At 36.6% G+C, this 13,199-nt stretch overlaps 2 protein-coding genes and 1 pseudogene across 41 annotated transcripts in view; all 3 read right to left on the bottom strand.

The window, feature by feature from the left end:
* BLOC1S1 (biogenesis of lysosomal organelles complex 1 subunit 1) overlaps positions 1-13,199 on the bottom strand; it is a 1,086,347-nt gene that overhangs the window by 137,230 nt on the left and 935,918 nt on the right. The window contains exon 1 of one of the 39 annotated variants that reach the window (XM_050748988.1): positions 10,119-10,122. The exons of the other annotated variants lie outside the window; for them this stretch is intronic. The gene's annotated coding sequence lies outside the window, so the exon portion shown is untranslated. Of the gene's footprint in view, positions 1-10,118; positions 10,123-13,199 lie in introns of those variants that run through there. 39 annotated transcript variants of the gene reach the window in all.
* TMT1B (thiol methyltransferase 1B) overlaps positions 1-13,199 on the bottom strand; it is a 686,675-nt gene that overhangs the window by 104,293 nt on the left and 569,183 nt on the right. The gene's annotated exons all lie outside the window — the stretch shown is intronic.
* On the bottom strand, positions 2,055-3,006 carry LOC126931611 (olfactory receptor 6C4-like; annotated as a pseudogene).

Raw genomic sequence — 13,199 nt, 5'->3', positions numbered from 1 at the left:
GAAGAATGCAGTGGCATATGTAATGATGCAGGTATTTGAAAAATACAGGGGAATAAATGCCTACAAAGACAATGAAATTGACAGTTACTGCTAAGTTGTATTGATGTCCTGAAGAGAGGTGATGAGAGTCTAAGGGCTTTTAACAAGCAGTTAGTGGCTTATGAGATCCAGAGGGCCTATGTGGTAGCTTAAAAAGAGGGTCTTATATCTTGCAGTGGAAGGACAGACTTGGTTGACTGGCGTGTTGATCTACTTGTTAATGACATAGAGGTTCAGACATATTTGAATCATTAGCAAGGAAGGTCTGTTATAAAGCTAAGGACCTTGATGGGGAAATCTGGGACTGGAAACATGGAAAAGGGACATCTGGATAGATGCCTGTAATTATTTTTACTTTGCAACTCCCTCCAAACACTTTTGATTTGCAGAGATGGCCCACTCTTTCGTAGTAAGAGTTACCTGGAAGATGTTTCAGGAGATCACCTGATGCTTCCTTCAGTAGTTGTATTCAATTCCTTTCCCAGATGCTAGGCTGATCTGTTAGGGTTAAACCCAATATAATCCAGCTAAGGACATGCTGGGCTTGATAGGGAGGAAAGAACCTACATACTGAAAGAATTGTAAGAATTGGCTATCTTGTACTGGTAGGAGTTAGAGGAATGCTCCTGGGATTGAATTTTGATCAGGGGTCTAACATGTAAGACTGGCTGAGCTAGAATTTATTGACTTGGGGAGCACTTTCATAGAATGTGGAGTGAGGATTTCACTTCACTGCTGGGGCAGATCTTCGAGCCTGAAAATTGTGATGTCCAACACTGTGGAAATATCTGAGTTGCTCTGAAAGGTGGTAAAGGAATAAATAAAGAGGTTGAGGGAGATTGGCATGATAGGATGGATATATGCTATTAGACCATAAGGCCCACTAGATGATTTACTTCATAGGAGGGCCTACAGGACACACCATTCACCAAGGCATAAGGGAATGTGTTTCTGAGAGGTGCACCAGCATGATTAGTAAGTTCACTGGTGGCTCTTATTCACCAGGGATGATGGTAAGAGGGATAGTCATGGAGCTGGGCTTGATGTTCATTGAGATGATGAGGGCTGAAGTAGTAAATGCCAGGTGACTCCACTTAAGCACAGGAAGCCAGGGGGCTGGAATTACCACAATAGTTGGCAAGGTCAGAGGGGCATCCAAGGGACTCTGATGGCAGAAAGTTGTTAAGATAGTTAATAGACCACGGCATAGTATCCTAACACTCCCAACCTCCTCAGTTTCATCTCTAAATATATCCTGTAAAAGCTAGGCACATCCTTGTCACAATACAGCTCTTAATAGATTTTTATAATTGCCAAAATTGCCAAAGAGTTTTCTTCACCTGAGTCTTCCTTTAAATGGAATCCAGATGGTTCTCTGGTAAGAGTTTTCATTCTGATTTCAGCTCTCAAATCAGACAGTCAGCAATGTTCTAGGAGCACACATGAAAGCCAGTACTGTACTTTACAACTGGAAATAATTTCTGTGGTTTATGCCAGAAAGAGATAATCTTTGGAGTTGTCAGAGGAAGAAGCTTCAGAATCAAAATTGTTTAGAACCTAAGAAAAGGTGATCTGGAATAGAATTTTTTTTGGTAGGACATCATTGGTAACCTTCTTTGAGAAGTAGCTAGTCATTTCTGACCCAATGTGTTTGCAACTTTTTCTTTATTGATGAGACTAAGAGCTCCTCATGAGAAGGAAGACTTAATCATTCAGCTAATCACCAGATTTATAAGAAAATAGTTTTTAACCAAGTAGTTGTTTTTGTGTACAAAGTCTAAGAATATAATTTTACTAATTTTTCCCTTTATTAAACTATATCTACCAGAAAAAAATTTGAACTTGCCTTCTCTGAATACTTTTGTCAGCAAGTTTGAAAAAAAAAAAAAGAAGACACATGCTCACATTGTATTTTTCTGAGAAATCACTTTAACAAAAGGAGAAATCTGAAGCTCAAGTTATCAGCTGAGGAGCTCCATGAATATCATTCAAAAGTTCTATTTATTTCGGGGTGATTAAACTGAATAAAGACTCACAATTTTTCTGACCATGTCCTTGAAGGCTTGTTTTACTTGTTTATTCCTTAGAGTGTAAATGAATGGGTTCAGTGAAGAGGCAACTGAGATATTGAGCACAGCTACTCCTTTATTGAAGGCAACACCTTCTTTTGCTGAAGGTTTTATGTACATGAAGATGAAGCTGTCATAAGAAAGAGAGATGACAACCACGAGGGAAGAACATGTGGAAAAAGCCCTTTTTCTTTGCTGAGCAGTGGGGAGCTTCAGAATAGTCCTGATAATGTTTGTGTAGGAGAGAATCACTAGCACCAGGGTGATCATCAAGGTCATAACTGCTTAGAAAAAGTCAACCAGTTCCAGTAGACTTGTGTCTGAGCAAGCTATTTCTATGAGGGGTCCATAGTCACAATAATAATGATTCACAATAATAATGATGTCTGTTGGAGGCACAGAAATCCAGCTGACTGGTGAAGATGATTGGGACAAAGATGATCAAGAATCCACTCAGTCAAGAGCAGAGAACCAGCTTAATGTGGATCCTCCTGCTCACAATGGTGGTGTAATGCAGGAATTTGCAGATGGCTACATAACGGTCATAGGACATGGCAGCCAGAAGACAAAACTCTGTGGCCCCAAGGAATATGGCAAAAACATATTGAGTGAAGCATCCAGCAAAGCTGATGGCTTTATTCCCAGTTGAGATGCTGAACAGTAGCCTGGGAGTAAAAGTGGTTGTAAAGAAAATTTATAAGAAGGAGAAGTTCCGGAGGAAAAAATACATGGGGGTCTGGAGGTGGGAGTCAAGTAGTGTAAGGATGATGATGATCAGATTTCCAATGATGCTGAATATGTAGGTGAGGAAGAGAAATACAAAAATGATAATTCGAAGCTCTGGGTTGTCTGTTAGTCCAAGCAGAATGAATCCTGTGAGAAAGGTTTGGTTTTTCATTTCTAACTTTTACTGCTTGTGAATGTATAGAGGAAAAATGTTAGTGATGAACACAGAAGAGCTCAAGAACATTTTGGAGAGGCAAGTTTTACCCATAGGATTAGTTTAAGTGTCTTTTTTTTTTGACAGTCTTACTCAAATTTTTTTTTTATTGGATAAGAGCTGGCTCTTTACAACAACTATTTTCTTAAATTCTCATGTAGGATTTTCTCTAAAACTCCTCTTAACAATTTTCATATACTTTCCTAGCTTACCTTCAAAACGAATGCCTAAATTCTCCATTTCCAGTTTTTATTTTCACTTTGAACATGTCTCTACTTTTGATCTTTCATTATATCTGTTAATTTGGCAGTGATGTTTCTTTCATCACTGTCTTTGTCTCAGAGGGAAAAGAAAAAAGAAAAAAGGTAGCTCACAGTTGAAAAGTCTTTGGGATGGAATCAGCAGTACCATTGAAACTGTGATAATCAAAGATTCCACAGCTTCCCTTTGATTTTTGAATATGTGGACTCTTGTAACTATTACCAGTCTCTAAATATTTGCTGCTGGTGTCTGCTTTCCCTCAGGCCCAAGCTCAAGGTTTATTCATGTTGTAGCATGTGACAAGATTTCTTTCCTTTTTAATGTTGAATAACACTCAATTGTATGTGCGTACCACATTTTGTTTACTTCTTCATCTGTTGATGGAAGTTTGATTGCTTCTACTTGGCTATTGTGAATAGCGCTGCTATGAACATAGATGTGCAAATATCTCTTTGAGAGCCTCTTTTCAATTCTTTTTTGTTTAATTTTTAAATTTTTAAAAATTTTTTATTATGCTTTAAGTTCTAGGGTACATGTGTACAACGTGCAGGTTTGTTACATATGTATACTTGTGCCATGTTGGTGTGCTGCACCCATCAACTCGTCAGCACCCATCAACTCATCATTTACATCAGGTATAACTCCCAGTGCCATCCCTCCCCCCTCCCCCCTCCCCATAATAGGCCCCAGAGTGTGATGTTCCCCTTCCAGAGTCCAAGTGATCTCATTGTTCAGTTCCCACCTGTGAGTGAGAATATGCGGTGTTTGGTTTTCTGTTCTTGCAATAGTTTGCTGAGAATGATGGTTTCCAGCTGCATCCATGTCCCTACAAAGGACACGAACTCATCCTTTTTTATGGCTGCATAGTATTCCATGGTATATATGTGCCACATTTTCTTAATCCAGTCTGTCACTGATGGACATTTGGGTTGATTCCAAGTCTTTGCTATTGTGAATAGTGCTGCAATAAACATATGTGTGCATGTGTCTTTATAGCAGCATGATTTATAATCCTTTGGGTGTATACCCAGTAATGGGATGGCTGGGTCATATGGTATTTCTAGTTCTAGATCCTTGAGGAATCGCCATACTGTTTTCCACAATGGCTGAACCAGTTTACAATCCCACCAATGGTATAAAAGTGTTCCTATTTCTCCACATCCTTTCCAGCAAAGAGAATAAAATACCTAGGAATCCAACTTACAAGGGATGTAAAGGACCTCTTCATGGAGAACTACAAACCACTGCTCAGTGAAATAAAAGGGTACACAAACAAATGGAAGAACATACCATGCTCATGGATAGGAAGAATCAATATCATGAAAATGGCCATACTGCCCAAGGTAATCTAAACATTCAATGCCATCCCCATTAAGCTACCAATGACTTTCTTCACAGAATTGGAAAAAACTGCTTTAAAGTTCATATGGAACCAAAAAAGACCCCGCATTGCCAAGACAATCCTAAGTCAAAAGAACAAAGCTGGAGGCATCACGCTACCTGACTTCAAACTGTACTACAAGGGTACAGTAACCAAAATAGCATGGTACTGGTACCAAAACAGAGATATACACCAATGGAACAGAACAGAGCCCTCAGAAATAATACCACACATCTACAGCCATCTGATCTTTGACGAACCTGAGAAAAACAAGAAATGGGGAAAGGATTCCCTATTTAATAAATGGTGCTGGGAAAATTGGCTAGCCATAAGTAGAAAGCTGAAACTGGATCCTTTCCTTACTCCTTATACAAAAATTAATTCAAGATGGATTAGAGACTTAAATGTTAGACCTAAAACCATAAAAACCCTAGAAGAAAACCTAGGTAATACCATTCAGGACATAGGCATGGGAAAGGACTTCATGTCTAAAACGCCAAAAGCAACAGCAGCAAAAGCCGTAATTGACAAATGGGATCTAATTAAACTAAAGAGCTGCTGCACAACAAAAGAAACTGCCATCAGAGTGAACAGGCAACCTACAGAATGGGAGAAAATTTTTGCAATCTACTCATCTGACAAAGGGCTAATATCCAGAACCTATAAAGAACTCAACCAAATTTACAAGAAAAAACAAACAACCCCATCAAAAAGTGGGCAAAGGATATGAACAGACACTTCTCAAAAGAAGACATGCATACAGCCAACAAACACATGAAAAAATGCTCGTCATCACTGGCCATCAGAGAAATGCAAATCAAAACCACAATGAGAAACCATCTCACACCAGTTAGAATGGCAATCATTAAAAAGTTCTTTCAATTCTTTTGGATATATGCCCAGAGATATACATTGTTGGATTGTATGGTAATTCTGTTTTTAATTTTTTTGAGGAAATGCTATATGTTTTCCATAGTGACTGTACTCTATGTGGAATTTTAAAATCAAAATGAATATCTGAATATCTGGGACACAAAATAAATGCAGAGAAATGTCTGATTCTAAGATAAGAATTAACATAATGATGCATTCTGTTCAGGCATCAACCATTTTCTATCTTATGTGTGTGTCATCTTTCCAAAACTAGTTTATAAGTTCCTTAAGAGCAGGTGAAGGACAAGAGAATCAAGGCTTATTGTATGATTATAGTGTTGGTTTATGCTAGATCTCTTTATAAATATATTTTTCTTCTTTTCTGATATTCATTTATCTCCCAATAACAACAGCAAAAACACACAGTATGGGCAAAATACATACTCGTTAAATAAATGAAAAAAATTAGTGCCCCTGCCACTTTACTTTGTTCTTCATTTGCCGATTTATCCTTGGCCATTTATGATACAGTTGTACTTTCTTCCCTAGATTTCTTGCCTAGAAACTAAAACTTTCAAAGTCTAGCCTAACATAAAGCTACTTGGTTCTGTAACTTGATTTTACCTTTGCCTTTCTTTTTCCACTGATGAATGGCCAGAGAGTCATGTGTGTTACCTCATCTTTGCTGGGATTTCAAGAGCTGAGAGCCAGGCCTTTATCAGTAAGACCGTATTTTTCTTTTTTCTTCAACTTTTATTTTAAGGTCAGAAGTACATGTACAGAATGTGCAGGTTTGTTACATAAGTAAATGTGTGCCATGGTGGTGCCCAGCATCCATTAGCTATTCTTCCTGATGCTCTCCCTCCCTCCACCCCCGCTTGAAATTTTCTTGTTCATAGTTGGTGCTCTTCTATCACCAAATAATAAAAATCTATATTTGTTCTGTTTGTTATTGAGAGTAAGAGGAATATAATAATTTTGTTTTTTTTTTCAGGGTTTTGTTATTTTTTTTTTAAATTGACATCAAATTGTTTGTATTTATCATGTACAATGTTATGTTTCAAAGTATATATATACATTGTGGTTTGACTGTAAAAAGGACTCAATGTGTGTAAGGTTTGTTTGGGCACAGAACTGTTCCTTGTCCTTCGTTTTCAGGACACTGAGCTATCTGTTCCTTTAAATCTTCCCCACTGACATTTAAGGAGAAGTGTTTATTTGTACTTGGGGCCCATGCTACACATTCTCTAAGCCTCTGAATGGACTAGTTACTTTCAGGAAAGGGGCTACAAGCATAAGGTACTTTTTAATTAAACAAAAAAAAATTACAGTTACATGATTTCATGTTCCACAATTACAAAAAGGTAACATAGATATAACTATAAGCTGAGAATATACTTACACTTGACTTTCAGGACAAATGTTATAGGATTTTGACCATAGACGTCTGTGGAATGGATCACAATTTAGAAGTCAGATATGGATGAGAGGTGGCATAAAATTCAACTTGTTTGCTTTTCCAACCGTGATTTGTTGATGTAATCATTCACAAAGTTCACAAACTTATGAAAACTTAGTAAGAAAAATCTTACTCATCCGGGTATATATCAGTTTAGTTCTCATTTGCTACTTCCTATTTGCACATTAATTTAAATGCACCTTGGCCAGTAACTAATCCTTTGAGATGTGACTTATTTTAAGCTATGCAAAGTTATACTAGTGGGAATAAAACCCTAGGAAGCACTCTCCCTTCAAATATTTATTTCCTCTACTTTGCCTTATTTGAACATAGATATGTGCATCCTCTCTGATTTCACACCAGACTGAAGCACATTTTAAAATTTCTATTCTGAGGAGACCTCAACATAATCATTTGAGGAAAGAGATAAAAGATCTCAAGAGACCCACATGCAGAACATACTAATGAACCCTAATTTTTGAGAACTCTTGAATTGAACTTTTAATAGGAGTTTAGGGAAGAAGTCTAAAGAGACTCTAAAGAATTTTACAGGAGAACATCAGTATATTACAAAAGCCTTATGAAAACTGCAGAAATAATGATGGTTAAAAATAATCATGGGCTGGGCATGGTGTCTTATGTCTGTAGTCCCAGCACTTCGGGAGCCTGAAGCAGGTGGATTGCTTGAGCCCAGAAGTTCGAGACCAGTCTCAGCAACATAATGAAATCCTATTTCGACAAAACAAAACAAAAAAAATTGTGGGAAATAGAACAATTACCAGTATTTTTTCAACTTTATTTATTTATTTAAATTGACAGTTAAATTGTATGTATTTATCATGTATATCATGATGTTTTGAAGAATATAACATTTTGGAATGGTTAAATCTAGCTAATTAACATATGCATTAGTTCACATAGCTATCATTTTTGTGGTTAGAACACTTAACATCCATTCTCAGCATTTTTCAAGAATACAATGTATTTTATATTAATTGTAGTCACAATGCAACATATCTCGTGAACTTATTCCTCTTTATCTAACCGTAATTTTGTATCCTTTGACCAATATCTCCCCAATCCTCCCCCCTACAACTGTCCCAGTATTTGGTAACACCATTCTACTCTCTAGTTCTGTGAGATCAGGTTTTTGAGATTTCACATGTAAGTGAGATCATGCAGAATTTGTCTTTCTGTGCTTGGCTTATTTCACTTAACATAATATCCTCCAGGTTCATCCGTGTTGTCCCAAATGATAGGATTAAATTTTTATGGCTGAATATTATTCCATTGTGTATATGTACTACATTTTCTTTATTCATTAATTCATCCATTGATGGACCCTTAGGTTAGTTCTGTATCTTGACTCTTGTGAATAGTGCCACAATAAACATGGGAATGCAGATATCTTCTCTTTGGCATACTGATATAATTTCCTTTGGATATATGCCCATTAATAGGATTGCTAAATCATTTTGTAATTCTATTTTGTTTTTTTGAGACAGAATCTCTGTCTCCCAGGCTGGAATGCAATGCCACAAACATGGCTTCCTGCAGCCTCAACCTTCTGGGCTCAAGCAATCCTTCCACCTCAGCCTCTCAAGTAGCTAGGACTGCAGGGACTTGCCATCACACCTGGGTAATTTTTGTATTTTTTGTAGAGATGGGGTTTTGCCATGTTGTCCAGGCTGTCCTTGGGTTGTTGAACTCCTGAACTCAAGGGATGTGCCCCAACTTGGTCTTCCAGAGCGCTGGGATTACAGGTATGAGCCATAGTACTTGGCCTTTTTTTTTTTTTTTTTTTCCTATTTTTATTTTCTTTTGGGAACAATTGTATTTTTTAGTTTTGGGGAACTTCCAACAGTGTGCAAGGATTCCCCTTTCTCCAAAACTTGTTATCTTTTGTCTTTTTGATAATAGCCGCCTCTCTTTTTTTTTGAGACAGTCTCTCTCTGTTGCCCAGCATGGAGTGCAGCGGTACAATCTCAGCTCATTGTAACCTCCACCTCCTGGGCTCAAATGATCTCCCTACCCCACCCTCCAGAGTAGCTGGGACTATAGGTGCATGCCACGGTGCCCCAGCTAATTTATTTATTTTTATTTTTATTTTTTGTAGAGACGAGGTCCCACTATATTCCCTGGGCTAGTCTCAAACTCCTGAGCTCAAGTAATCCTCCTGCTGTGGCCTCCCAAAGTGCTAGGATTCAGGCATGAGCCACCATACCCAGATGATGATAACCATTTCAACAGGAGTGAGGTGTTATCTCATGTGGTTTTGATTTGCATTTTTCTGATGATTAGTGATGCTGAACTTTTTTTTATATACCTGTTGTCATTTGTATGTCTTCCTTTGAGAAATTTCTATTTAGGTTCTATGCCTGTTTTTAAATTAGGTTATTTGTTTTCTTGCTACTGAGTTGTTGAATTCCTTATATATTTTGGATATTAATCACCTGTGAGATAAATAGCTTGCAAATATTTTCTTCCATTCTATAGATTGTCTCCTCACTCTGTTGATTGTTTCCTTCACTGTGTAGAAGCTTTTAAATTTGATGTAATTAGTTTGTCTATATTTTTACATTTGTTGCTTATGCTTTTGTTGTTATATCCAATAAATCATTACCCAGACCAATGTTATGGAGATTTCCCCCTTTGTTTTCTTCTAGAAGTTTTATAGTTTTGGGTCTTACATTTAGGTCTTTCATCCATTTTGAGTTGATTTTTGTAGGGAGAGAGATGGGAGTCTAGTTTCATACTTCTATATATGGACATCCAGTTTCCCCAGCACCATTTCTTGAAGAGACTGTCCTTTCCCCAAGAGTGTCTTGGTGCCTTTGTCAAAATCAATTGGCTATAGATATGTGTATTAATATCTGGGTTATCCATTCTATTCAATTGGTCTATGTGTCTGTTTTCATGCTGGTATCATGCTTTTTTTTTATTATACTTTAAGTTCTAGGGTACATGTGGATAATGTGCAGGTTTATTACATATGCATACTTGTATACTTGTGTCATGTTGGCGTGCTGCACCATCAACTCGTCAGCACCCATCAACTCGTCATTTACATCAGGTATAACTCCCAATGCAATCCCTCCCCCTGTTTTTGTTACTACAGCTTTGTAGTGTATTTTGAAGTCTGGCAATGTGATTCTTTTAGCTTTGTTCTTGTTGTCCAGGATTGCTTTGCCTTTTCGAAGTGTTTTGTGGTTCTATACACATTTCAAGATTGTTTTTTCTATTTCTGTGAAGAATGTCATTGTTTTAATAGGGATTGCATTGAATCTGTAGATTGCTTTAGGATTATGGTCATTTTAACAATATTTATTCTTCTGACCTACAAGCATGTGATATCTTTCCATTTGTATCCTCTTTAGTTTCTTTCATCAGTGTTTTGTAGTTTTCCTTCTAGAGGTCTTTCACTTCCTTGATTAAATTTATTCCTTGCTATTTTATTTTTAATAGCTATTGTAAATAGGATTGCCTTAATGATTTCTTTTTTCAGCTAGTTAGTTGTTCATGTATGAAATGCTACTGATTTTTGCATGCTGCTTTTGTATCCTATGACTTTACTTTTCAGTTCTAAGAGTTTTTAGGTTGAGTCTTTAGGATTTTCTATATATAAACAGGGACAACTTGATTTCCTCCTTTCCAATTTGAATGCCTTTCATTTCTTTCTCCTGCCTAACTGCTTTAACTAGGACTTCAATTATTATGTGGAATAAGAGTGGTGAGTGTGTATTTCCTTGTCTTGTTCCAGTTCATAGAAGAAAAGCTTTCAGTATAATGTTAATTTCAGTATGTTAGACATCAGATTCAGTATAATGGGTTTGTCATATAAGGCCTTTATTGTGTTGAGGTACTTTCTTTCCATACTTAATTTTTTGAGAGTTTTTATCATGAAGGGATATTGAATTTCATCAGGTATCTTTTCTTCATCTATTGAGATGATCATGTGTTTTTTGTCCTTCATTCTATTTTATGTGATGAATCACATTTATTGATTTGCATGTGTTGGACCATCATTACATTCCTGGGATACATCCCACTTAGTCATGGTGTATTATGTGTTTGATATATTGTTTGATTTTGTTTGCTAGTATTTTGTTGAGGGTTTTTGTGTATATGTTCATCAGGAATATTGGCCCATGTTTTTTTTTTTTTTTTTCTGTGTCCGTTTCTGATTTTGGAATCAGGGCCTCATGGAATGAGTTGGGAAAAGTTCTCTCTGCATCAACATTTTGAAATAGTTTGAGAATAATTGATATTAATTTTTCTTTAAAGGTTTGGTAGAATTCAGTTGTGAAGGCATCTAGTTCTGGACCTTTCTTTGTTGGGAGACTTTTTATTATTATTACTGATTCAATCTTGTTACTTGTTCATGTCTGTTCAGGTTTTCAGTTTCCTCTAGGCTCCATCTCAGTAGGTTGTATGTGTTGAGGGATTTATAAATCCATTTCCTTTTGATTTTTGAATTCATTGGCATATAGTTGTTCATTGCAGTCTCTAATTACCCTTTGTATTACTGTGGTATCTGTTGTGAGGTCTCCTTTTTCATTTCTGATTTTACTTATTTGTGTTATCTCTTAATTTTTCTGTCCAGCTAAAGGTCTGTCAATTTCATCTTTTCAAAAAATCAACTTTTTGTTTTGTTGATCTTCTGTATTTTGTTAGTCTCAATTTTATTTATTTCTGCTTTGATCTTTATTAATTCTTTTTTTAGAAGAACACATTTTATATTTATTTATTTATTCATTTATTTCTCCCCCAGTAGGTTATTGGGGGTACAGGATGTATTTGGTTACATGAATAAGTTCTTTAGTGGTGATGTGTGAGATTTTGGTGCACCCATTACCTGGGCAGCATACACCAGACCCTATTTGTAGTCTTTAACCCTCTTCCCAACCTCCTCCCAAGTCCCCAAAGTCCACCGTATCATTCTTATGCCTTTGTGTCCTCATAGTTAAGTTCTCACATATCAGTGAGAACATACAATGTTTGGTTTTCCATTCCTGAGTTACCTCACTTAGAATAATAGTCTCCAGTCTCATCCAGGTCACTGCAAATGCCATTAATTCATTCCTTTTTATGGCTGAGTGGTATTCCATCATATATATATATACACACATACACACACACACACACACACACACATATATACATATATATATACACACACCACAGTTTCTTTATCCACTTGTTGATTGATGGGCATTTCGGTTGGTTCCATGATTTTGCAATTGTGAATTGTGTTGCTATAAACATGCATGTGAAAGTATCTTTTCGTATCATGGCTTCTTTTCCTCTGGGTAGATAACCAGTAGTGGGATTATGGGATCAAATGGTAGTTCTACTTTTAGTTCTTTAAGTAATCTCCACACTGTTTTCCATAGTGGCTGTACTAGTTTATATTCCCACCAGCAGTGTAGAAGTATTCCCTGATCACCACATCTACGCCAACATCTACTGTTTTTAAATTTTTTGTTTATGGCCATGCTTGCAGGAGTAAGGTGGAATCACATTGTGGTTTTGATTTGCATTTCCCTGATCATTAGTGATGTTGAGCATTTTTTCATGTGTTTGTTGGCCATTTGTATATCTTCTTTTGAGAATTGTCTATTTGTGTCCTTAGCCCACTTTTTGATGGGATTGTTTGGTTTTTTTCTTACTGATTTGTTTGAGTTTGTTGTCGATTCTGGATATTAGTCCTTGTCAGATGTATAGACTATAAAGATGTTCTCCCACTCTATGGATTGTCTGTTTACTCTGCTGACTGTTCTTTTTGCTGTGCAAAATCTCTTTAGTTTCATTAGGTCCCAACTGTTTATCTTTGTTTTTATTGCATTTGTTTTTGGGTTCTTGGTCAGGAAACCCTTGCCTAAGCCAAAGTCTAGAAGGGTTTTTCCAATGTTATCTTTTAGAATTTTTATAGTTTCAGGTCTTAAGTTTAAGTCCTTAATCCATCTTGAGTTGATTTTTGTATAAGGTGAGAGATGAGGATCCAGTTTCATTCTCCTACATGTGGCTAGCCAAATATATGAGCACCATTTTTTGAAAATCATGTCATTTCCCACTTTATATGTTTTTGTTTACTTTGTTGAAGATCAGTTGGTTTTTATTTCTGGGTTCTCTACTGTGTTCCACTGGTCTATGTGCCTATTTTTATACCAGTACCAC

This window comes from Macaca thibetana, chromosome 11 (genome assembly GCF_024542745.1).
Source record: "Macaca thibetana thibetana isolate TM-01 chromosome 11, ASM2454274v1, whole genome shotgun sequence".
In the NCBI taxonomy this organism is placed as follows: domain Eukaryota; kingdom Metazoa; phylum Chordata; class Mammalia; order Primates; family Cercopithecidae; genus Macaca; species Macaca thibetana.
The sequence above is the reverse complement of the archived record's forward strand: the minus strand, read 5'-3'. Positions and strand labels throughout refer to the sequence as shown.